We start from the raw sequence: 23746 nt of genomic DNA, 5'->3' as shown, positions 1-23746 counted from the left end.
GGGCAATTCGGTAAGGTTTTGCTCTATGTAACCACGGTTGGTTACACTGAGAATATAACCATACCAAATTGCCCTCCTTTCATACATAGTGGGGACAATCTTCTTCGTACTGTAGAGGGCAGAAATGATACAACACATCATAACTAAAAGGTTTTGTAGTATACAATGACATCATATGCCATAATTGCTCTTTGTCTTATTTGGTCCACATCAAATGGTTACAATCTTAATGTAAACAAGTCTAATTATATGGAGAAATATCCCTTTTTTATGAGAGAAGGGATATAGCTGTGCATTAGATAACGCTCCTTCAACTCTCTTGGGTGATTTGCCATGTGATAATATTGGTGGACACTTAAACTTTGTAAACATATTGTCCACACCATCATCTAGCAATGGTTTAATTTCCAGAGTAATCCACATCGCCACATTATAAAAATATGATTTAGACAAGCTGACGTTTGGAAAGCATCATGCTAGAAACAAGCATAAGAAGAGGGTTGGTTCACTTAAGCAATCAATGGACCAACCAGCCTTGAGCTGGGCCAGCCTTTTTGGGCTGGGAGTTGCTGGGTCTTTCAAACCCAGATCGTGAGGGGTATTAATGTCTATTTTTATTGTCATTTTTTTAGTACAAGCTACTGGCCGATGTGTACTTATGGTGGGGACCACTTGTCTTCAATTTTGATGAGGAATATTCCAGTGGGGCCCACAAGAGAGGAGAGCCAGCTGCTGCACTTCTAGAAGACTATATTTAGTTTCTATTTTCCTAGGTACTAATTTTAGATCATTGTCAAGTTAGTTTGTAATTCCTTGTAACTTGAGAGGCAAGCTATTGTCCTCTATATACTTGTAAGGCTTATAGAAGCCACCCCCACGATTTTAATAAAGTTGATTTGAGATTGCGTTGTGCAAATTTGATAGTCCCTGCTTGATCTCCACTTGTGTTGCTGCTGCCTATGACTGCTACAAGTGCTGGAGGTTCCCTTGAAGGCCCAGTTCGATCCATCAATTGAGATAAAGAGCTGCTGCTGTGGCTTCAACACAAGGAGGCCATAATCACTCCTACGATTCCAGTTCTGCCAAGGTTTTGCTGCAGATTTCAGGCTTGAATATCTCCACAACCAGCCACTGAAATCAGTTGAGAGTCGAAGGAATAAATCACATCAAGTGCTACACTCGATCCCTGGTTTGGGATTCTAGTTCTCTCTGGTTTGCGAGTTCTCCCCTAACCTTCTATTTTGGGATCTTCTTCATATCTCAGCCCCTAGCCATCAGAATTAGCTGAAATTTGGAGTGTAGATTCTCTTCACCACCATCTCCACTCAACCTGAGTTTGGAGTCATCTACAGGCTGGTTTGGTTTGAATTCTTAAACCTTCTAATTTTGACTTTGTTTCTAATTTTGTGTTGTAGGTTTTCTTGGGGCTAGGTTAACCCTAATCTAGTCTTTCATTACAATACTTCGAAAATTATTTTAAAACGTAAATTTTTTTTTTGGACTGTTCGTAGAGTAGATTCCATTTTCAAAAAAAAAACATCATTCATGGTGGGTCATATGATTGAAATGAACCACCAAATTTTACATGTCGGCTTCCCAAAGGATTCCTCATCTATCCAACCATCAGAACGATCAAATGATCAGTAATGAATCCACATGGCTGAAATGGGCAGAACAACTGAAAAGGTTGAGTGCCCCAGCCAGCAACCTATTACCTATTATAAAAGATAAAAGGGAAAAGGCTTCCTGCAAGCTGATAATTTTTCTACTACATGGACAAGATGATTTGTCATTCTGATCATTGAGTAGATGGGAATTTCATAGATATGCCATTTGCTAATTTTGGAGGTCCATCTTAACCATATGACTTTTTAACTTCACTTATTCAAAACAATTCTGTTATCTAAACAATCCCAAACAGAATTAACTTTTTCAACTAATTTTTGGAACTGTATAATAAAATATAAGGAAGTCAAATTGATTAAAATTTTAATACATGACTAGATGATGTTGACAACATGTCCATTGAATTCAGATGCAGTTTAAGCTGCCAAACGATAATTATACCCAGAAGCATGAAAGATTTCCTATGTGAAGTATATAGGAAACTCACTCCCCAAGATAGAAGGGATGGTGGATTACAACAACAACTTAGCCTTATCCCAACTTAATGAGATCGGCTGCATGGATCCTAGAAGAGACAGCATATTAATAATAAAGTAAGTAAAGGGGAGGGGCATACAACATTGACAAAACTCTAGTGCATCGACCCTTCTTAGCAACGTACCGCTTCGTAACTGCCCAACATTCTGCTCCAGGCCTCGAAAAGGAGTGTATTACAACAACAGCATCACAACATCATAGTCCAACTAAATGGAGTCGACCACATGGATCTTAGCTCTCCAATCAGCTCTATTTGAGGTCATACTAGGAACGAGGCATAAGCTAAGGCTACGTTTGGTAACAGTCTGAACGCCGTTCTTTGCCGTTCTTCCGTTCTTTGAGAACAAAAAAACATTAAAAAAGTGTTTGGGTTACCAGTTCGTTTTTTTGGTCTTTCAGAACGAACCGGAAGGAATCTTCATTAAAAGAACTTTCTTTACAGACCGTCTCAGACACGGTCTATAAAGAACGAGAACAAATAATTGAGGGCTACGTTCAACGAAAAAGGGGAAAACCTGTGATTCTTGTACTGCGTTTGAAGTTCAAGGGCTTCTCTCTTGCGATCAACTGGGGAATAGGAGGAGACCTGCAACTGTGGTCGGAGCTTCATGGTGAGTTCTGTCTCTCAACTCTCTCATCTGTCTCGCTCTCTCTCCCTCTCTCTCTCTCGCTCGCTCTTTCGCTATCTCTTTCTCTCTGTATCTCTGTCTCGCTCTCTCCCTCTCTCTCTCTCTCTCTCTCTCTCTCTCGGTCGTCTCTGTTTTGTGAAGTTTTTTTATGGTTTTGGAAAGCCAAGATCTGACAAACTCATAACTGTTACTCCCATTATGTCTCAGGAATTGGATCACCATCACTATAATTCGAAGGAATCAGCCGAAAAGGTATGGATTTTAGGGATTTCTTGAGCAAAATTGATTTTTAGATATGGATTTTAGGGATTTTTAGTTACTGTTACCTAAAATTGTATGATCTGTGTTAGATTTATTTTTTTTGGTATTCCGGTTCTATCTCTCTCTCTCTCTATTTGTGTGTGTGTGTGTGGAAGGAGAAGGTGGAAGGAAGCATCAAATGGACATGATATGGAAGTGCAACGAATGAAATATGGTGAAATAGGGATTAGAGTTTAGGCCTATTAATTGTCAACAAATCTCAGATTCATAAATAATTTGATATGTGAAGGTCTCTGAGTATGGCTTGGCCATTCTATGCAGGTTGTAACTTGTACGTTATCTTGTTGAGTGGCTCTCTGCTTTGTTTGCTTTACCTTGTTATCTGGGCTTGTTTATTTGCTGTGTTAATGCAACTTGATGGATTCTGTTTCTTAGGGTGGACAAAAAATTTATAAGTCCAATGATAAGTTGTTCATGATTTGCTGCAAGATTAAATATGTGTGTGTGTTTGGGTGAGGGGAGAAAGTAATGTACAAATGGTTTCTCAGGTTCTCTCATGAAGCCTTCATTATCCATGTTAACCATAATATGGTCTTCTTTCGCAAACAAGGCATCGGGATTCTACTACATAAGACTTCCAATTTATCCTTTTGAGATGACTGCAGCCCAACTAATTTTCGATGACCCCTTTATCCTTTTAATACTTTCAACCTTCCTCTTCTCCTAATGGTTATGATGGGGTTCAAAGTCACCTAAGGATTATGAAACCAGATTTTTATAAACTCAATTCAGAAAATAGGGTTTTGTAGAATTTGACTTCAAGTAGGAAACTGAAACTTGATGAGGAGATAGGATTTTGAAACAGAGTTTGAAATCAGAACTTCAAACTAGATCACAGAATAGTAGACTGAAGAAGAAAACAGAACAGCATCTAGCAGAAGAACATTAATTATTTATCTGTATTGGTTGTTATTTTCCATTTTTCTCTCTATGTGATGAAATGCTCTCTCTTTCTATGCCAAGTGAATGGTTTGAGAAACCCTTGATTAACCAGGATTCGATTCATGAGCTTGTAATGTTTTCCTTAGAAGCTCATGAATCGAAATAAGTTACATCTCACAAAGTTCAGGACCTGATATTATTGATGTGGATTTTGAGGAGAAATGAAACAGATCCATAGGTGGCTGTGAGTCATTTCTTGATTTCTGGTCCACAGAGAAAGGAAGAAAAAAAAGAAAAGAATGAGTTGACAATCTTGTTTGCCTCCTTGTTTCAGGTTCATTATAGGTTTCTTCAGTATACAGTTAATTTAGGAATGAGCAATATGCAAATTTTGTATAACTGTGCTTTTTAGTTTGAGAATGAAAGGAAGATAGGAGAGAGCTGAGAATTTCAGCAATAGAAGTTCAGCTCTTTGAAAATTACTTGAAGATTTGCCCAAATGAATGTCTTCTGGTTTTATTTGCCCTCTGAGCAAGTCTTCTTTGTAACAATCTTTGTCAGTGTTTAGGATATCCACGACGAGAAAAGGCTCGAGGAAAGAGAGAGGATCAAAGAAATAAACTTTATGCCGTCCCGAAATTTCAGAATCTCCCTTTGAGTCAGATTCTAGAAGTGAAGTAATTTTGCCCATTAGTTTCTAGAATCAGTTGGAGAATCCAAACCAAACTTGTCACCCATTAATAAATTTTTAATTCAGCCTCAGAATTTAGAATCAAAAGCATAGCTAAACATGCATAGTATCACACTTGAATGCTTCATTTCTTTCTACAGAGAAAGTGTTTTACAGCAAAGGTAACTGTGTTGGTTTAAACTTTAAACTTTAAACAAGCAAATTATTTAACTAAAGAGATTTTCATAAATTTTAAAAATAGTTTCCACTTCAAAATTTCTTGATATGACTTATTACCATCATGGAAGCCACAAACCCCATCATGTGGATGAATTCTGCCAATGTGTTAAAAAAGACTTGAGTTCTTTTGATTACACTTCATAATTCTAAATTGCATTTTTATTTCATGTTCTATGTTCAGATATTATTTTGTTTGTTGATGAATGAGGCTTGTTGGTCTGGAATATATCCCAGCACAGAGATTTTCGGTGATTGCCGATGGATTTTTCTTCGGTTTGGCGAGTGGATGGAGTCCCTAAAGAAAGGGTGCAATCCACAGATGATGAAGGTGAGGGTATGGTGTAAGATTCTGGTTCATCGATGGACATGTGGTTAGGCATGGAGAATAGCACAGAGAAGCAATTCCCTTGAGGGTGGAAAAGCCCACATGAACATTGACCCATCATATTGCTATGAGAGCTACTGAACCCATGCATCTCTCTCTCTTTCTCTACTTATTAGGAGGTGGGTTTTGCATAGAATAGTGTAAAAAGGAAGTGGAAGAAGAGAAGTGAGTAACTGACGAGGAAAGAAATATAACTGGAGGGTTTTGAAGTAATGGTTGTACAAGGCAGAAGCACAACAATGGAAAGAAGGTTCTTCGGCGTGAGAAAACTCCACTGCCCATACTTCAATTATGGAAATCTTGCTTGTTAACTTTCTCATGCAAAGATGCATTTCATTGCGACTCTCTTGATGTATTTCTGTTTTAGACCTTTGCTCGTTGCATTCCTCTCATGTAGAGATTCATGCTACTGTGACTTTTTTTGCTGTATTTCTGTTTTGGATCTCTACTTGATGGGTCTTTAGCTCAAATTGGTAGAGCACTTGGAACATGAGCATGTTCCAAGGGGATGGTGGTTCGAATCCACCAAGGCCTTTTTTATTCAACTGTTCATAGCATAATCAGTTATGCCACTAATCCACACAAGAACCGAATTTTAATGGCATCTTTGAAATTTGGGATATTTTTATAATTACTTTGGTTATGTTAATGAGATATTTAATTTTAAGCTAAGGTTGATAAGAAAAAAAGGATTTTACAAGTATTGTTTGGTATAATTTACAAGGAAATGGCATTATTGTAATTAATATCAAATAGGGAAGAACAGATTTTACGAAACACCATTTTCGTTCTGAACACGTTCTTGAGACCGTTACCAAACAGTCATTTTCGGTCACAGAACACTGTTCCAGACCAGAAACACCAAAGAACGTTTCTAATCAAGAACGGGTGTTCTTTGTTCAGACCGTTACCAAACGTAGCCTAAGCATGTCCACTTCTCCTATGGTTATCTTAGTAGGAATGGTGGATTATCCGTGTAAAATAGGAGGCATGCTAATGATATGGGGTAAAAAGCCTGCAAAGGCACAAGGACATGCCATACCCACAAAACACAGTGAGCCCCACTGTGTGAAGCAGTGGGACCCACAGTGTTTTGGATACCTTTCATTGTTGAGGTCTGTCCATATGCTTTTACGAGCTTTTAAGACTGTATCACTAGCATTTGTCATAAAATAGTAGTATCTCAGTCATTTTTTAGATGGAAAGCACCATGTCATACTCATCAAATGATAGTGGCTGTAGCAGAATGCACCTTAAGAAACCAGAACCGAGAAAGGGAGAGAAGAGAAGAGAAGAAGTGGAAGAAGGGGGGAATGCTGCCAAGAATAATTGAACTTGAGAGCCTCTCTCACCCAGCCTTTATTTATATGAAAATATTACAATCAAAGGGGGATTTCCTAATCATATTAGGAATCCTAGTTACAAAAGGAAAACAGAGACTAATCCTACTAGCAATCTTAGTTACAATAGGAAATAGAAACGAAACAAAAATTAGAAACTAGGACTTTATAATCCTCTAATTATAGAACACAAACAGAAGAGACACATACGAGAGAATCTCGATCAGAATAATGGAATATTCTGATCGAGATTGCCTTCTTGCTATGTGTTTGATATATACTTCAACACTCCCCCTCAAGCTGGAGCGTACAAATCACTTAGACCCAGCTTGGAACAACTTTGATGAAAGGCAGTTCCAAACAGCAGCTTAGTGAACATATCACCAAGTTGATTGGTAGTAGAAATAAACGGAGTAGAAATCAACTTCTTCATAACAGCATCCTGAACAAAGTGACAATCAACCTCAATGTGCTTAGTCCTCTCATGAAACGCTAGATTGCTTGCAATATAAATGGCGGCTCGATTATCACAAAACAGGTTGAGCGATAGGAAATCCCAACTCTTGGAGCAATGACTTTACCCACATCAACTTAGCAGTAGTATGTGTCATTGCCCGATATTCACCCTCAATGCTTGATCAAGCAACAGTAGTTTGTTTCTTGCTTTTCCAGATGACCAAATTACCACCCACAAAGGTACAATAACCAGTAGTAGAACATATATCATCAGCAGCACCAGCCCAATCAGCATCAGAAAACCCAACCGAATTAGCATGTCGGTTAGGTCAGTAAATGAGACCCTTACCAGGAGCACCTTTTAGGTATTGCAACACACAACAAGCAGCTTCCCAATGAATTTTCTTTGGATGTTGCATGAACTGACTAATAACTCCAATAGCAAAGGATATATCTAGGCGGGTGACAGTAACATAAATGAGTTTCCCAACCAATCTTCTATACCGATGAACATCTGAAAAATCATCACTCTCAATGGACCCAAGCTTTTGCTGGGGGTCCATGGAAGTATCTGTTGGTTTGGAAGCAAGCATTCCAGTGTTAGTCAGAAGACTAAGGACATATTTCCTTTGAGATAAGCTAATACCTTTCATGCTTCGCAAAACTTCAATACCAAGGAAATACTTGAACACCCAAGTTTTTTGTTTGAAAAAGTTGATGAATATATGATTTAACTTGAGCAATACCAAAAACATCATTACCAAATATAATAATATCATCCACATAGACTACCATCACCACCACCTTTGAACCTTGACAACGGACAAAAACGGAATGATCATAGTAGCACTGTGAGAACCCAACCTGAGTAACAATGGAGCTGAACTTATCAAACCATGCTCTTGGAGATTGTTGCAACTCATAGATTGCCTTATGAAGCTTGCAAACCTTGGTAGAATTCTCCCCCTGAGCAACATACTCCATATAAACCTCCTCTTGAAGATCACCATAAGGAAAAGCATTTTTTATATCAATCTGATATAAGGGCTAGAGAAATAATGATATAAACTGAATTCAGGTGGACACCAGGCGAGAAAGTTTCAAAGTAATCAACACCATAAGTTTGAGTATAGCCTTTAGCAACCAAGCGGGCCTTGGGCCGCTCAACAAAACCATCCAGATTGTATTTAATAGTATAAACCCATCAATATTTAACAAGATCCTTCCCAGTAGGTAAGGAAACCAGAGTCCAAGTACTTTGAGATAATAAAGCATCCATCTCGGTATCCATGGCAGCCTTCCAATCAGGGTGAGAAAACGCCTCATAGTGGGATTAGGGACAAAGTTAGTAGATAAAGTAGAAGCAAAGGGATGATAGTGGGGCAAAAGATGAGAAATGGAAACATACTGCTTAATAGGATAAACAGATAAGGATTTGTTGGACTTGTGAGTACAAGAGCGAGTACCTTTAAAAACAGCGGCCGATAAGTCGATGGAGACCTCAGCATCAGAATCAGATTGAGTGTTGGGAGGAGCGGCATCTGCAGCAATAGATGGCATGTCCAGAACAGTAGGAACAGGGTATGATGGACCAGGAACAGTGGTCGGGACTCGGGACAGTGGAGGCTGGTATAGAAGTAGTAACGGTTGGTAAAGTCGGTGGTCAACGGCGACGACGGTGAGAGACTTGAGCCAGTGGAGGTGAGGGAATGGGTATGGTAACAGGTAAGGGTGGACCTAGAACTTAATTGTTTATTGTGGATGATATAGAAGATGTAGAAACCGCTTCCTCTAAAAGGCCAACCTTGTAGGAAAGGGAGGAAACAATATGTATATCATACAGGAGCTCTAACACGGCGAACTATCCAAAGGGGGACACGGGTGGATAAATAATTTAACACCTGCCCGCTCCCAGGGGGACTCGATACCGTGACCCCTGCCTGCTCTGATAGACTGATACCATGTAGAAACCGCTTCCTCTAAAAGGCCGACCTTGTAGGATAAGGAGGAAACAATATGAATATCATACAGGAGCTCTAACACGGCAGACTATCCAAAGGGGGACACGGGTGGATAAATAATTTAACAGACGAACTATAGAAGTAAGGAGTATTTTAAAAAAAGGAGGCGTCAGCAATCATAAACTGTTTATTAGAAACCGGATCAAAACACTTATACCTTTGTTGAGTGGGAGGGTAACCAAGAAAAAAGCATTTAATAAACCCAGGAGAGAGTTTATCAATGGCAGAATGAAGAATATGAACAAAACAGACACAACCAAAAACACGTGGTGGAGAGGTAAATAAAGAACTATTGGGATAAAGCATAGAAAAGGGAATTTTATTTTGTAAGACAAAGGATGGCATAGGATTAATAAGGTATCAAGAAGTAAGGACGGCATCATACCAAAAACGTTTGGGGAGATTCATGTGAAGCATAATGGATCGGACTACTTCCAATAAGTGCCTATTTTTGTGTTCGGCCACTCCATTTTGTTGTGGAGTGTACGAGCAACTAGTTTGATGAATAACATCACAAGTGAGACCAAAGTCAGAAAGCTCAATTTGAGTGTACTCAAGAGCAATATCAGACCAAAAAATTTTATGGAGATGTCAAACTGAGTTTTTATTTGCTAATAAAATTTTTTAATATAGTAAGAAATTGAGTCTGATCCTTCAACATATAGTCCCAAGTGGAACGGGAATAATCGTCTATAAAACTAACAAAATAAGATAATCCTAACCTATTACAAACTCGACACGGATCCCAAATGTCAGAATGAACTAAAGAAAACAATGAAGAACTTCTAGGTGTAGTACGGGCAGGAAAGGAGGCACGGTGATGTTTGCCTAATTCACAGGCTTCATATTCAAGATGAGATGTAGATTTGCAACTAGGTAACCATTAATTGGAGTTTAGGTAGAGATGGGTGACCAAGACGTAGATGTCATTGCATAGGAGATGGTGTGGTAGTAGACGTAGCTACAGTAGAAGGTCCGGTGCCATCCAAGTAATATAAGCCATCAAGCTCAAGCCCTCCACCAATCATCTTCCTTATCTGAAGGTCTTGAAAAACATAGTAAGAGGGATAGAAGGTTACTGATCATTTAAGAGATTTAGTAATTTGACTGACAGTTAACAGACTTAAAGGTAATTTAGGAACATGAAGAACATGAGAGAAGGTCATGGAGGATGTTAGAGAAACAGTTCCATGACCAGCCACCTGAGTAGAGGACCCATCAGCAAGGATAACATTGGAAGGGGTTTAAACTTGATTTATTGAAGAGAACAAACTTGACTTACCAGTCATGTGACATGAAGCACCCGAATCAATAAGCCATGAAGTAGCAGAAGGATAAAAAGCAGAGTTACCTTTATAAGCTAAGGTAGTTGTACAGGTAGAGGCAGTTGCAGCTTCAAGTTGTTGAAGGGGTTTGACTAACTAGTTGTAATCATCTTGAGATACAGATGATGAAGTACTGGGACTCTGATTCTTATCACCATTAAATTTCTCAGTATTAGTGTCAGTAATGGCAACATTGGCTAGTTCATTCGCCCAATCAGGTTTTCCATGGCCCAATAGGTATCCACTGTATGATTAGGTTTGCCACAATAAGAACACTAGCGAGAAGACTTGTTAATGGTTTGAGAACCTACACCTCGTCCACCAGTGCCAAGGCCACGACCACGTCCTCGACCATGATTAGCAACAAAAGTTGAGTTGTCCTTGGATGTATTGTCAGGTTTGGATGGATAAGCCATACGATTAATACGAGAAACCACTTCATTGAGAGAAGGAACCTTCTCCCATGTGAGTAACTGACTCTTCACAGACTGGTAGTCAGGAGTAGTCAAGCTATTAATTTTGCAACATGGAACTCAGCTCTTTGTTGTTTCAATTGTTCCAGATTAGTAGTTAGAGGTTGTTGTATCTGGAGTTCTTCAACCATGACCTTATAGCTGACAAAGTATTCATTCAAGGTTTTATACTTTTATCCCCCTATTGAAAGGTAAAGAGTTTCTCATAGAGATCATACATGTGGGAGATATTCCTTTCTTGAGAGAAGCTTTCACGCAAGTCATTCCAAACATCCTTAGCAAGTGAGTGAAACATCACATTGGAAGCAATAGCAGGTTCAACATTGTTCCATAACCATATCTTGATAATAGAATGATCACGCATACACTCATCATGAGCAATGATTGTGGTAGGATCCTTAAAGATCACGAAGAGGAGGATCATTTGTAATGTTTTTCAGTTCGCCCTTGGCATGAATGTAAGCTTGCACTGCCTGGGCCCATAATAGGTAATTTGAAACCCTGGAGAGTTTAATAGTAGTGATCTGAACTTGGACATTGTCCGTAGGTGGCTTAGGATCAGCCATAGGTTTTGAAATAACCCAAAAACACCAGCAATATAATCGACAGTAGCAATGTTAGGTTTAAAAACCTAAACAAGCAGTAGTACTATCAGCAGGGACAATATGAGGGTTCAAAAACCCTAAAACAGCAGCAGAATGAGGGTTTAGAAAACCCTAAAATAGCAGCAGAACAGCAGTAACACTCTTAGCAGTAGCAGAAAGGGTTTTAGAACCCTAAAATAGTAGCATAGCAGCAGCAACACACTTTACAGTAGCAGAATGAGGGTTTAGGAACCCAAATAAGACAACCGGCAATGGAGAACAATCCTTCCAAAGGTTTATCAACCCAAAAGCACCAAAATTAGACAACCGAGTGTTGTTCTGGGAGAGAAGAAACAGAACCCACTCTCTTCACCAGAAAATAGGGATTGATTGGAGAAAGAAAACCCTAGCTAGGGTATTGGAGAAGAAGAAGCAAAAATATCTTCAAACTGCAGCAATGATCCACTGACTGGATCCAAATTAGGATATAAAGATAATCTTCAAGAAGAACCGCAGGTTGAAAAGAATAGCCTCCAATCGATCATGTATAGCAGATAAGTAAATAGATCCTAGTTTTCAATTGAAAACACCATCTAGGGTTTAATGTGTATCAATATGCAGCATAGGGTGCTGCACTCCTTTAAGAAGAATCTGAAAAGACCTTCAAACCAGAATCGCAGAGTAACAATCAATTACTGATTGTGCTCTGATACCATGTAGTAGAATGCCCCTTTAGCAACCAGAACCGAGAAAGGAAGAGAAGAGAAGAAGTGGAAGAAGGGAGGAGTGCTGTCAAGAATAATCGAACTTGACAGCCTTTATTTATATGAAAAGATTACGATCAAAGGGGAATTCCTAATCATATTAGGAATCCTAGTTACAAAAGGAAAACAGAGACTAACCCTACTAGCAATCTTAGTTGCAATAGGAAAATAGAAACTAAACAGAAATTAGAAACTAGGACTTTATAATCCTAATTATAAAACACAAATAGAAGAGACATAGGAGGAATCTCGATCAGAATAATGGAATATTCTGATCGAGATTGCCTGCTTGCTATGTGCTTGATATATACTTCAACAGTGGCAAAATACGCACAGTGGCCATCCTAGGTTTTCAATTGGTCCCACCACAAAGAGGGATACCAACTGCATGTGGCATCATGCTCATCTACAGTGTTGTGATTGTAAATCAACAGAAATTTAAAAATTTTCCATACTTGCTTTTACTTCCAATCATTTTAGGCAAAACAAATGTAAAGCAGACCAATTTAGACTCTTCCTCAAAGATCCGCTTGGTTGGATGGAAAACAAGGGAAAGAGTGGAATAGAACGAAAATATATTTTCCATTGTTTGGTTGGATGGAAGGAATCAATCACTTTTTCAGAACTTTTTCTTTGGGTGGGGGGGTTCCTAGACTAGATGAATAATGTAAGACTAGATTAGGGTTAACCTAGCCCCAAATCAACCCACAAATGGCAACAGAGGACAGAATTAGAAAGTAATCAAATCTGAGCAACCAGTAGTGGGAATGGGCTCCAAATCTGAGCGAAGGCTAGCCTTGGTGGGGTGAATATGTGCTCCAAATTTGGTCCAATTCTGATGGTCAGAAGTGGAGATCTGAGTTGGTCTTGAAAATAGAAGGTAAAACTCAGAATTAGAAGGTAAGTGCTGTAGAATAATCCAGCCAGTAATAGAGGCTGAAACTTGGATCGAGTGGAGGCCCCGGTGGGTGTGTTTTGTACTCCAAAACTCAACTGATTTTGATGGCTGGTTGAGGAGATATTCAAGTCTGAAATCTGCTGGAGAAACAGGGCAGGAACAGCAGCGCCGCAGGAGTCCTTGAGCCTCCTTTGATTGTTTTGCAACAGCAGCAAACTTTGGAGAATTGAAGATTGATTAGAGCCTTCAAGAGTCTTCACAGCACTTGCAGCAGTCTCAGGAAAGCAGCAGGGAAAGGGAATCGAGTGGGGTAAGAAGAGAAAATAAGAGAAGAAGTGGAAAGAGATAAGGAGATTTGGCTCTCACCAGCCAGGCTCTCTCAGCCCTTCATCCAAACAGTTGGGACAATAAAACTTGCATAAGCAATCTCAAATCAACTTCATTAATCGTCCGGGAGGGCCTCTAAGGACATTACATAGTTATGGGCAGCTATGTTTGCCTTTTAAGTAAGAAAAAATTAAAAACTTGCAAGAAAGATGAAACAAACTGAAAATAGAAACTTCTAAATAAAAGCTAAACCTACTTTCTAAATCTAAAATTAGAAACTAAACTGAGCTAAGGTTGCTTAATAGACAACCAAAAAATATCTAAGAGAATAATTCTGAAAATAGAAACTAAACTAAACTCCTAAATTCCCACGTATAGACAAAATTGACCCTTCTAAAAAGTCTTAACACGATCTGGTGTTGGGGCCCAGAGGTCTTTCTAGTAGCATTCACACCAAGGCAATATAAGGGTTGTGACACTGTTCGCGTGAACAGTAACATGAACAGTGCTTTGGCCTCTCTTTTTTCATGTTTGTCCTACATCAATGAGGAATAGGAGGTCTCGAACTCTGAAACCTCTTGGAGGCTAGGCTCTACTGTATTAGGCTCAAGTCAGCTACGCTTGAAGCTGTCCTCATTTTCAGAACTTCCCTAGAATGTGCAATACTTTCCGTTGCATTTGACACTCCTATTTTCCTCTTAAAAGTCAAAATCAAAGGAAAATAGTGGAAAGTTTAACTCTCTATCATTTTACGTCCAACAAAACACTCGTTAGAAAGTAAAATTTTCTCCACTTTCTCCCTTGTTTCTTTTCCTTCTCTTTCCCTTCATCCAAACAGAGACCAAGAGAGTTCGAGTTTTCAAAGCTCTGAAGCAACTTTCAGAGGGCAAGTGGGGGCTTTGGAAACTACACATATCTACAATTCATCGTCCAAACAACGAAGATTTTGACAAGGACGGAACTAAAGGAAGTTTAGGACAGAAGAAAAATAAAGAAATACTCGGAAAATGTGTTGGAGTATGTTCATCAAACCCGAGTCAATTTGAATAAATAAATTTAATTTTATATTATTGCATGAATTTCATAACAAGCTTATAAGATTGTTCCATGGGTTTTCACCCAAAACAGTTCTCGATTAAGAATGGGACCGGAAATCCTGTTCATATGGTCGTTACATTGTGACTTCAAGGCATAAATGTAATTACACATCATGTATGTGTATTAAAAAGAATCTTGTACAAATCTTGCATGTGTTACAGCCTGTTGTATACTCATCACCAGCTGACCCTTTGACCTGAGAGATTGTGAAAACCGCAACAAATTTAAACTTTGGAACTTGTGTGATTTCAGGTTCCAGCTCTAAGTATATGGTCGCTTCGATGCTATGGGCTGCATCGGTCGAGGATACAGATGAATCCCTCGACACTCCTATGGAGGATTCCAGGGATTCTTCCCAACTTACCCTTCTGGAGTCAGAGGACCTCGATCGAACCCCGCACCTGAGCTACCTGTGTCTGATCTGCTGCCTGGATAGCATGTAGAACCTCTCCATCAATTAAACCCATTGTAAGTATAATTTCTTTGTAATTTATTATGTGTTGAACTGATCAATTAGAGTTATAGGGGTATTTTGGTAAATTTACCTCTGTGGGACCCACATCCCCAGTGGGGAATCCTATTTCCAACAGTTAACCGAACCCGGATTACCCCTGATGTCATATGACATCATTATACAAATAGAATTAACTAATAGGTACGAAATTCTGTTAGAAATCAGTTTTAAGAACTAATTCTAAAAACAGATTTTTAGTCTTAATAAGCAAACAGCCCCTAGTTAAAGCACTATATATGTATAAGTTATTTCACTATTCACATTTCATTCCTAAACTAAGAGAATCGAATTCAGCTTTAGAACTTTGGAGAAAATATTGGAAGAAAGGAGAAAAGAGAAGAATAAGAAGAAGGGAAGAAAGAAGCCTTACCTTAGGGCTTTGCTTCTCCACCTGAATTTGGAAGTTTGGCTGCAGTTTAGTCATCTTGCTGCATACAATTGTGTTGTCTATAACTGAATTCAGAGATTATACACAGGTAAGCCCTAATCTGAACTTTTCCCATCTTCTTTTCCTCCAATTCCCAGCTCTAATTTCACCCTAATCCCTTGGCAGCCATTAAAGCTTGTAAACCAAGCTTTGATAATAAAATTTTGCCTAATTAAACACTATTTTGAACCAAATTTCGGTTCAGATATGGCTGTGACCTGAAAGCAGTCCCATAGGAACCCAATCCCTAGCTGAATTGTTCAATTTATGAACCCTAGATTGCTAATTTGTGTTTGATTGTTCAAACCCTCAAATTGATATTAAGTTTTGAAATTAAACTATTAAATAGTCATGACCCACCTTAGAATAGGCTGGAATCATGAAATTTGACCCATGCATGTGAAGATCCATGCATCTAAAACAAAAACCCCAATTCTGACTTTCCAATCGGATGCAGAACCAGGGTTTGAACCGGTCGACCGGTTCATATGCCCCCTGACTCCGGTTCTGTGATTTTGGACAAAAATACCCTTGAACCCTGGTTGGACCTTAGCCTGCCTCCTGACCCTAATACTTGATGTTTTCTAATGTTTTAGGACTGTGTTTGGGTTGTATACCCTGTTCTTGTCTGTATTGCTGGGATCTTTGGAGGGTAACTGACTTAGTCTAATCTACAGCTTCAGGTAAGGGAATTTAACTTAATTTATGAGTGTTTGTTGACTTAATTTCTACCTGTTCTGTATGCCATGCCATGCCATGCATCATTAATACTATATTGATCATGTAGTTTACTAGCTTTATAATTTTGGCATTAGACTGCATGTGATTAAGTTGCATTGACATACTGCATTGCATTGATATAACTTGATACTATACAATTGATGTTAATGATGCACTGTTTACTTTAAAATTGAACTGTACATACATATGCCATCATGAATAGAATGCATTAGGCTAGGATGCTTCATAACCCAGTACCATGGTTCAAAATCTCGCGATATTTCGCCGAAATATCGCTTAATTTCGTATATCTCGAGCTTACCGAGATGCGAAATCAGATCGAAATGAAAAAATACCACATTTCGTCGATATCTCGACTTCTCGTGAGATATTGACGATATCTCGATATCTCACGAGATATCGACAAAATATGGTATTTTGGCTTAAAGTGTCACGTGAAGGGGGGCTTTAATACAATATTTCGCAGATTTCGGTCCATATTTCGACAGAGAGCTGCATTTGCTAAGGAATTTCAGTCTTTTGCCTATTCTTCCACTCTTCCAAGCTCTCATCCAACACTCTAGCCATTGTTCAAGCACATTGTTGTCGGATTTTCGCCGGTAAACTCATCGGAGGGTAAACTCATCGGAGGGTCATCTAAGCTCATCATCCAAGCCTTTTTCCACTATTTAAGGTAAATTATATTCCTCTAAAACTATTTTTTTGAAAAGACTATGCACAAATTTTGTTGGATGGTGATGATATTAATATATGTTAGACACCGGAGGCCGATCTATAGCCTCACGGTGTCGAAATTTTTTTTCCATATGTTTTTTTGTTTTTTTTTTTTTTGGTTTTAAGAATTCATTTTCCTACAATTAAAATAGGAAATAATTAGGGGTAATATGACTAAGATGGTAATGAATTAAATATATGTTAGACACTAATGGCCGATCTATGGCTTCACGGTGGCGGATTTATTTTTCTGCTCTTAAATAATTATTTTTTTCGGAAATTAAGAAAAATATATAAAAATGAAAAGAAAAAAACAGAAATAAATAAGGAAAAATATGAGTTTTAAGTTTAAAAAATAATGAAAAAATATGAAAGTTATTTCTATATGTTTTGAAATGCATTACATGTATATTATGTTTACTAATTTTTGGTTTTGTTGTGTTAGGTCAATACTTATATTAACATTATATATAAAAAATTGGTTTTAATTATGTGAAAAATATAAGGGTTAGGGGAAAACTATTAAAAAACTATACAAGTGTATTAGTAATCTAAAAGTGTCAATTGAAGTGCATCTACATTAAGTATTTTAATTATTTGTGTTACTTACATTGCAGTAAACAAGTATCATTATGGCGGATCGTGATAGACAACGTGCGAAGGGCAAGCAAAATGTGGGGGAAAGTAGTCAACAAAGGGGGCGGAGGGAACAAAGAGAACAGAGGGAACAAGAGAGACCTGCCAGCCAGCATAGGGGTGACATTGCATGGTTACATGGCACTCCCATTGATGGGGATAAGAGAAAATCTATATGTAACTATTGTCACATGCAATTTATGGGAGGTGGGTCCAGTAGACTTAAACAACATCTGACTGGAGGATCTAAAGATGTTGTAGGTTGTCATATGGTCCCTACTGAAGTAGCCAGGGAAATTGGTGATAGTTTGAGGGGAAGAAAGAAGAGGAAGGCTGACAAGCAAAGGATAAGAGAACAACTTGAGGATACAGTGAGGAGTTCGATGGGAGGAGCAAGACGATACAATGATGATGATGATGATGATGACTCCTCCGATGATGATGATGACATTGCGATGCACGATGACATACAAACAAGAGAGGAGGCTAGGGATTTTAGGCGGACTGTTTGAGGAGTAGAGTAAGTTTTCAAGATGATCACGAGACAAAGAGTAGGGGTAGTGGAGGAGCGGCGATTCGGAGGTCCTAGAACTTTGAATCCTTTTAAAAGATCACAAAGTGTGAGGGTAGCCCAACACCTCTACCAGATGCAGTACCACCATCAACATCCGATCCTAAATTGCATAAGAAGAAAGGAAGCGATCGACCCGAATCAAAGGAGCATGGAAGGGGATGAAGGGATTGGTTAAAGAATCATAGCTAAGTGGATGCTATACCATACCATCCAAGAACACTGCACAAGGCCCCCATTATGATACCATGATAGATACCATTGCGGGCTGGCCCAGGATTCAAGGGCCCCACCCCATATGAGGTAATGAATGTTTATCTACCTCAACAAAAGAGTGAGATTGATGAGTACATTAGTGAGATGAGGAATATGTGGGAGACATATGGGGTGACTATAATGGCGGATGGATGGACTGGGCCTCTGAAAATCCATCATCAATTTCATGGTTTATTGTGATGGGAGGATAGTGTTCCTCAAATCTGTGGATGCATCCAAAGAGATAAAGGATGCAAAATATATTTCTGATTGTTAAAGGAAGTAGTGGAAAAAGATGTGGGTATTGAGAATGTTGTCCAGTTGTAATGCAGAATGATGAAGTAACTTGCGGCGGTGAGAAGATGATGAACAATAGTAAGTACCAGCTCTTCGGACTCCTTGTGCAGCCCATTGCATTGACTTAATGCTAAAAGATATAGGAAAGTTAAAGTTGGTGAAGACTGTGGTTGAAAGTGCAAGACAAGTCACCAACTTTGTATACAATCACTCCTATGCACTCAATCTATTGAGGGGAAAATGTGGGGGTGACTTGGTTAGGCCTGGCATCACAAGATTTGCCACCAACTACATTGCCCTCAAAAGCATTGAGACAAAGAAGGCCGGGCTGAGAAGCATGTTAGCTTCTGAGGAGTGGTTTGAATGGAAGGGTTCCAAGACTGCAAATGGGAGGGAAGCACAAGCAACGATGTCATCTGAGGACTTCTGGACCAAACTAAGCAAAGTGGTGAAGCATGTTTGCTTCTAAATGTTGCTGACTCCGCTCTGAAGGGCCCAACCATGCCAGTCCTATATGCTGCAATAGACTTAATGAAAGATAGTGTCTATAGTGTGACTCCTCGCAGATGCAAACACTTCTTAGATATCATAAATGCTCATTGGGAGAATCAACTTATGCATCCACTACATAAGGTGGTGAGTAAATTTGTTTTATGTTTACTAATTCATAGTATTATTATTTACTAATTACCTATGCATTTGACAATACCTCTATTCTATATGTCATATTTCAGCATACTACTTGAACCCTAAGTATCAATATAATAATAGGCTTGGGTTGGAAACTCAACTTATTGATGCTGTGAAACAAGTAGTGAAGAAGTTGGAGCCAGATGGTGCACTACAAGCAATTTGCAACAATGAGGTGAGTTCATTTGGAAACTCAACTTATTGATGCTTTCAAATAAGTAGTGAAGAAGTACTTACTAATTTTCCACATGGGTGTAGATCAAGGTATTTAGGGATGCATTGGGAAGTTTTGGAACTGAGGCTGCGATACAAGGCAGAGCACGTGGTGATGCTGGTAATTCTTTTAAGTTTTAAATTACATATGTATTGAAAGTTGAAAGTTGAAACAACATTTGACACATATCTTTTTTGTTGTAAACTTGTAATGCAGTTGAATGGTGGGTGTTGTATGGGGAATCGGCTGAAAACTTAAGAAGAATAGCAATTAAAGTCCTTGCCCAAACATGTTCTGCATCTGGTTGTGAGAGGAACTGGAGTACCTTTGCACTCATCCTCTCCAAGAGGCGCAACAGATTAGGGTCTCAACGTTTATCTGACATGGTGTATGTGCACTACAACTTGAGGCTGAAACGCAACACATACGCATAGGACATGAGGGACGAGGGGGCACCATTGATCTAGCCGACATCTTTCAAGTTGACTCGGCGATGAGGACCCTATTGTGGATTGGGTGAGGAGAGAGGTGAGCCAGTGTTGGATGAGGAGGGAGGTAGGCCAGACCCCATGATAGCTTCTGAGATTGGTGCTAATGTGGACGAGTATATGGCTGACGAGGGTCAAATACATGCAAGGGAAGCCTCACCCATACCATTCCAGCCCACTGGTGGCAATGTTGCTGATGATGAAGATTGGTCTAAGTCCTCAAATGATGATGATGGTGATGATGGTGATGCTGGTGGTGGTGATGGTGATGCTAGTGGTGGTAATGCTGGTGGTGGTGATGTTGGTGGTGGTGATGCTGGTGAAGAATTTGACGGCATGCGAGAGCGTTATGTGGTAGGCCAGGAGGCCCAGGATACGGCACCTGTAGAGCCACTCCGATTCACTGGAGAGACAGTTTGATCATGCCACACAAGATACGGACCACGGAGCATGTGCCCCCACACCCCCACCCTCGAGAGGCCCCCTACATACATACAACAGGAAGCGTAGGGGTCAACAAACACAATTGCAACCTGATCACATGGACATTGATAACCTATCTAGCTCTGTTGGTGGTTTGAGTATGGGTGATAGGGAGGGAGGACCGACTGGACATTGGCGTGCCCCATCTTTTGACGCACATACCACTCCATTGGCATCGGATTATGGTGCATCACAACCTTACGGTGGATATGGATATAGATCATCATCATATGGGCAATTTAGTGGGGTATGGGACTATGACTACCAATCCCAGTCCCAGGGACATACTGGATCATCTTTTGTAGATAACATCTTTGCATACCCTAGCGGACCTAGCTACCAACCTCACTAGCCATACATGCAGTCAATGCCATCGCCTCTTGCGACGGCGCCAACATCATATCACAGTGGATCATCTTCTTCACGGACTGGATCGATTGGTAACCCTAGTTTATATCCTAGGATAGGTTACCTACAGTATGTTGATGATTCCATTTACGTGACACTTGTGGATGACTACACTCGTTTCTTCTCCGATTCTATACCGTGGTCCACATATGTCCTTCAAACAGAGAAGCGATGGGCGTCGACTCCAGGCGAGGCATAAGTGGGATTGATCCAGGAAGGCACAAGAACTACTATTAGCGATTTAGCGCTTGTAATTTGTAACTTAAGTTGTGATTTCATTGATCTATGAACTTGTGAGTTGTGACTTACGAGTTGCGAGTCTTGTGACTTACTAACTTTGACACTTAGTGTATTGCCTTTAAGGCTTTAATCGAGTTATTAAATATTATGAAGTTTACGAGAATCATGGTACTCATCAATGTGTATTGGCTTTAACTTGATATGTGATGAAGTTAAATACTATTATTAAATATTAACTGCCTAATCTATGTGTATTTAACTATTTATACATTAGGGTCGGCGACCGTATATCAATCAAGGGTGCAAGCCCAAAACACCAATTTGAATTCACATTTTTACAATTTTATGGTTTAAATGTGTTTATTAAGCTTAAATAAGGTTGTCCATGAAGTTTCAGGCCTAGATATGGCCAAATACCCCCCGAGATGGACCCTCGAAATATTGCAGAAAAAATGCAATATTTCGGTCGTATTTCGCGATACCGAGATATCGCGAAATATTAAACCTTACCCAGTACTACGTCCCTTACCAACAGGGGAAGAGGTGTTGGATAACCCGTGGTCGGTCCGAAGGGTAAATTCCGGAATGCCATTCACTGTCCCATGTTAGCGATCCGCTCCGCTGTGGGAACAAACAGTAGGGTTAGTCACTAGGGCTCCATTAGCGTCAGATGTATGATGCCTGAGCTGCCGGGTCTCCACCGTAGTAGAATGCTTTCGCTCAGGTGACCGACGTCTGGTTATGTGTTTCCAGGACCGAGGCTAGTATTTTATTACAATAGTACTTATACCTCATGCGACTTAGTATCCATGTTAGGGGCATGCTTACTTAGGACATTCATCATGACTGTTGTGTTATGTTTGCATGCATTTCCTTACTGGGCTCAGTGGAGCTCACCCCCGTGGATCCTTATATTTTTCAAATGATATGTCTACTACTGCTTCTAGTGCTTCTGTGGGAGTCTCCTCTACACAGGACTCACCTTCAACTCTCAGAGTTGACACTCCTCTCTTGGTGGAGCACGATGCTTCGTGCTCTTGCGACGATTATGCTTTCTCTTGAGCCGCCTGGCTAACAGGCTACATCCTTCCTCCCTCTTTTTGTACAACACTTTTGTATAGACTAATGTATATAAGTCTTTTTGGGTTTTGGGTTACTTTTGTGAACTTAATATGTAACTCAATTCACTTGAATATATATACAGTTGTTATCACTAGATCTTCTTTATTTACTGCCTTATTCATATATTTAATTGTTTCCGCTGCATTTGAATTCTGTATTTGTGAATGAGATTGTGAATAGAGTACAGCACTTGCGATCCTGGTGGGTTGGTTGGATGTGAGACACATCCAGTCACACTTGGCCCTTATAAACCAAGCCGGGGTGTGACAGAGATACTTATCGTTACAGTGTCACATTACGGGTTTTAGTACACCAATGGTTGGTGTCTTTTGGACTATCTATACTTATTGTTACAATGTCACATTACAGGTTTTAGACTTTTAGTACACCAATGGTTGGTGTCTTTTGGACTATCTATCGGTGTGCTAGACTCATAATTGTTCATCATGAGATATTGTTTAGTGGAGGGTTTTTTTTTTTTGTTGACTTTAGTGGAGGGTTTTATGTGCAAATTAAAGAGTTCAATCATGCACGACAATTATAGGGAAATTAAAAAATAATAATAATAATAATGTTGATCTTTTATTTATAGTTTTATTTTTATTTGATAAAAATCATCAACTATAATTAAAAGATCACAAAATCCTTTTTAGATTCTACCTCTTCACACTTTAGAAGCAAGTAGGATTGCAGACCAAGGAATGTCACCAACAAGTCACCCATTCCTATTAGGATACTGATACTTGGATGGACCTCAACCCTAATGGATTAAGGAATATATAAACACACCAAAGGGGGGGAGGGGCAAGGTATTGCTAGCCGAACTTGAGCCCCCTCCCCCTTGGCCGATCCACACACTCTCTCTCTTTCTCTTTGAGATTTGGGGCTGTGGTTTGGGTTTGAGCAACCCTAGTCTGCATTGGTGATAGTTCATGATGTTCATTTGCATTGAATCGAAGGTTCAAGAGTTGACCCAGTTCGATTATCATTGCTCAAGTGAGGAAGGACTATTATTTGGAGGAGGAACTTCACTTGCGGTTTCAAGGTTACCTATGTTATTTCCCATTAAGCTGTGCATTCAGGTAACCCACTTGTTTGTTCCCAACAAAATGAAGAGCAGTCACATTATTCTTCTGCAATCCAAATACCACACAAACACAAGCACTAAACCATTTGAAATAACAGGTATTCCAACCAAATATACCACTTTCAGACACAATGAATGAATAGTATAGAACTACAAGAGGGGAAAGGCAGAAATGAATCACCTTCAGGGCAGCCGCTCAATCCTTTTAGCCACTTTCGAGCTAATGGGTCTGACTCTCTCGGCTTCTTTTGGAATAAATAATGGAAACACATCTGCCGAAACC

The 23746-nt window shown here is 39.4% G+C and overlaps 1 long non-coding RNA gene across 1 annotated transcript; it reads left to right on the top strand.

Annotated features, from left to right (window-relative positions):
• The first annotated feature begins 2745 nt into the window (after window positions 1-2745).
• LOC122672614 lies at window positions 2746-23746 on the top strand. The gene is made up of 3 exons (XR_006334442.1): window positions 2746-2757; window positions 3109-3113; window positions 23651-23746. It is a non-coding gene; the product is annotated as an uncharacterized LOC122672614 (long non-coding RNA).

Source organism: Telopea speciosissima, chromosome 8, assembly GCF_018873765.1.
Source record: "Telopea speciosissima isolate NSW1024214 ecotype Mountain lineage chromosome 8, Tspe_v1, whole genome shotgun sequence".
Classification (NCBI taxonomy): domain Eukaryota; kingdom Viridiplantae; phylum Streptophyta; class Magnoliopsida; order Proteales; family Proteaceae; genus Telopea; species Telopea speciosissima.
Note: the sequence above shows the minus strand (reverse complement) of the source record. Positions and strands in the feature narration are given on the sequence as shown.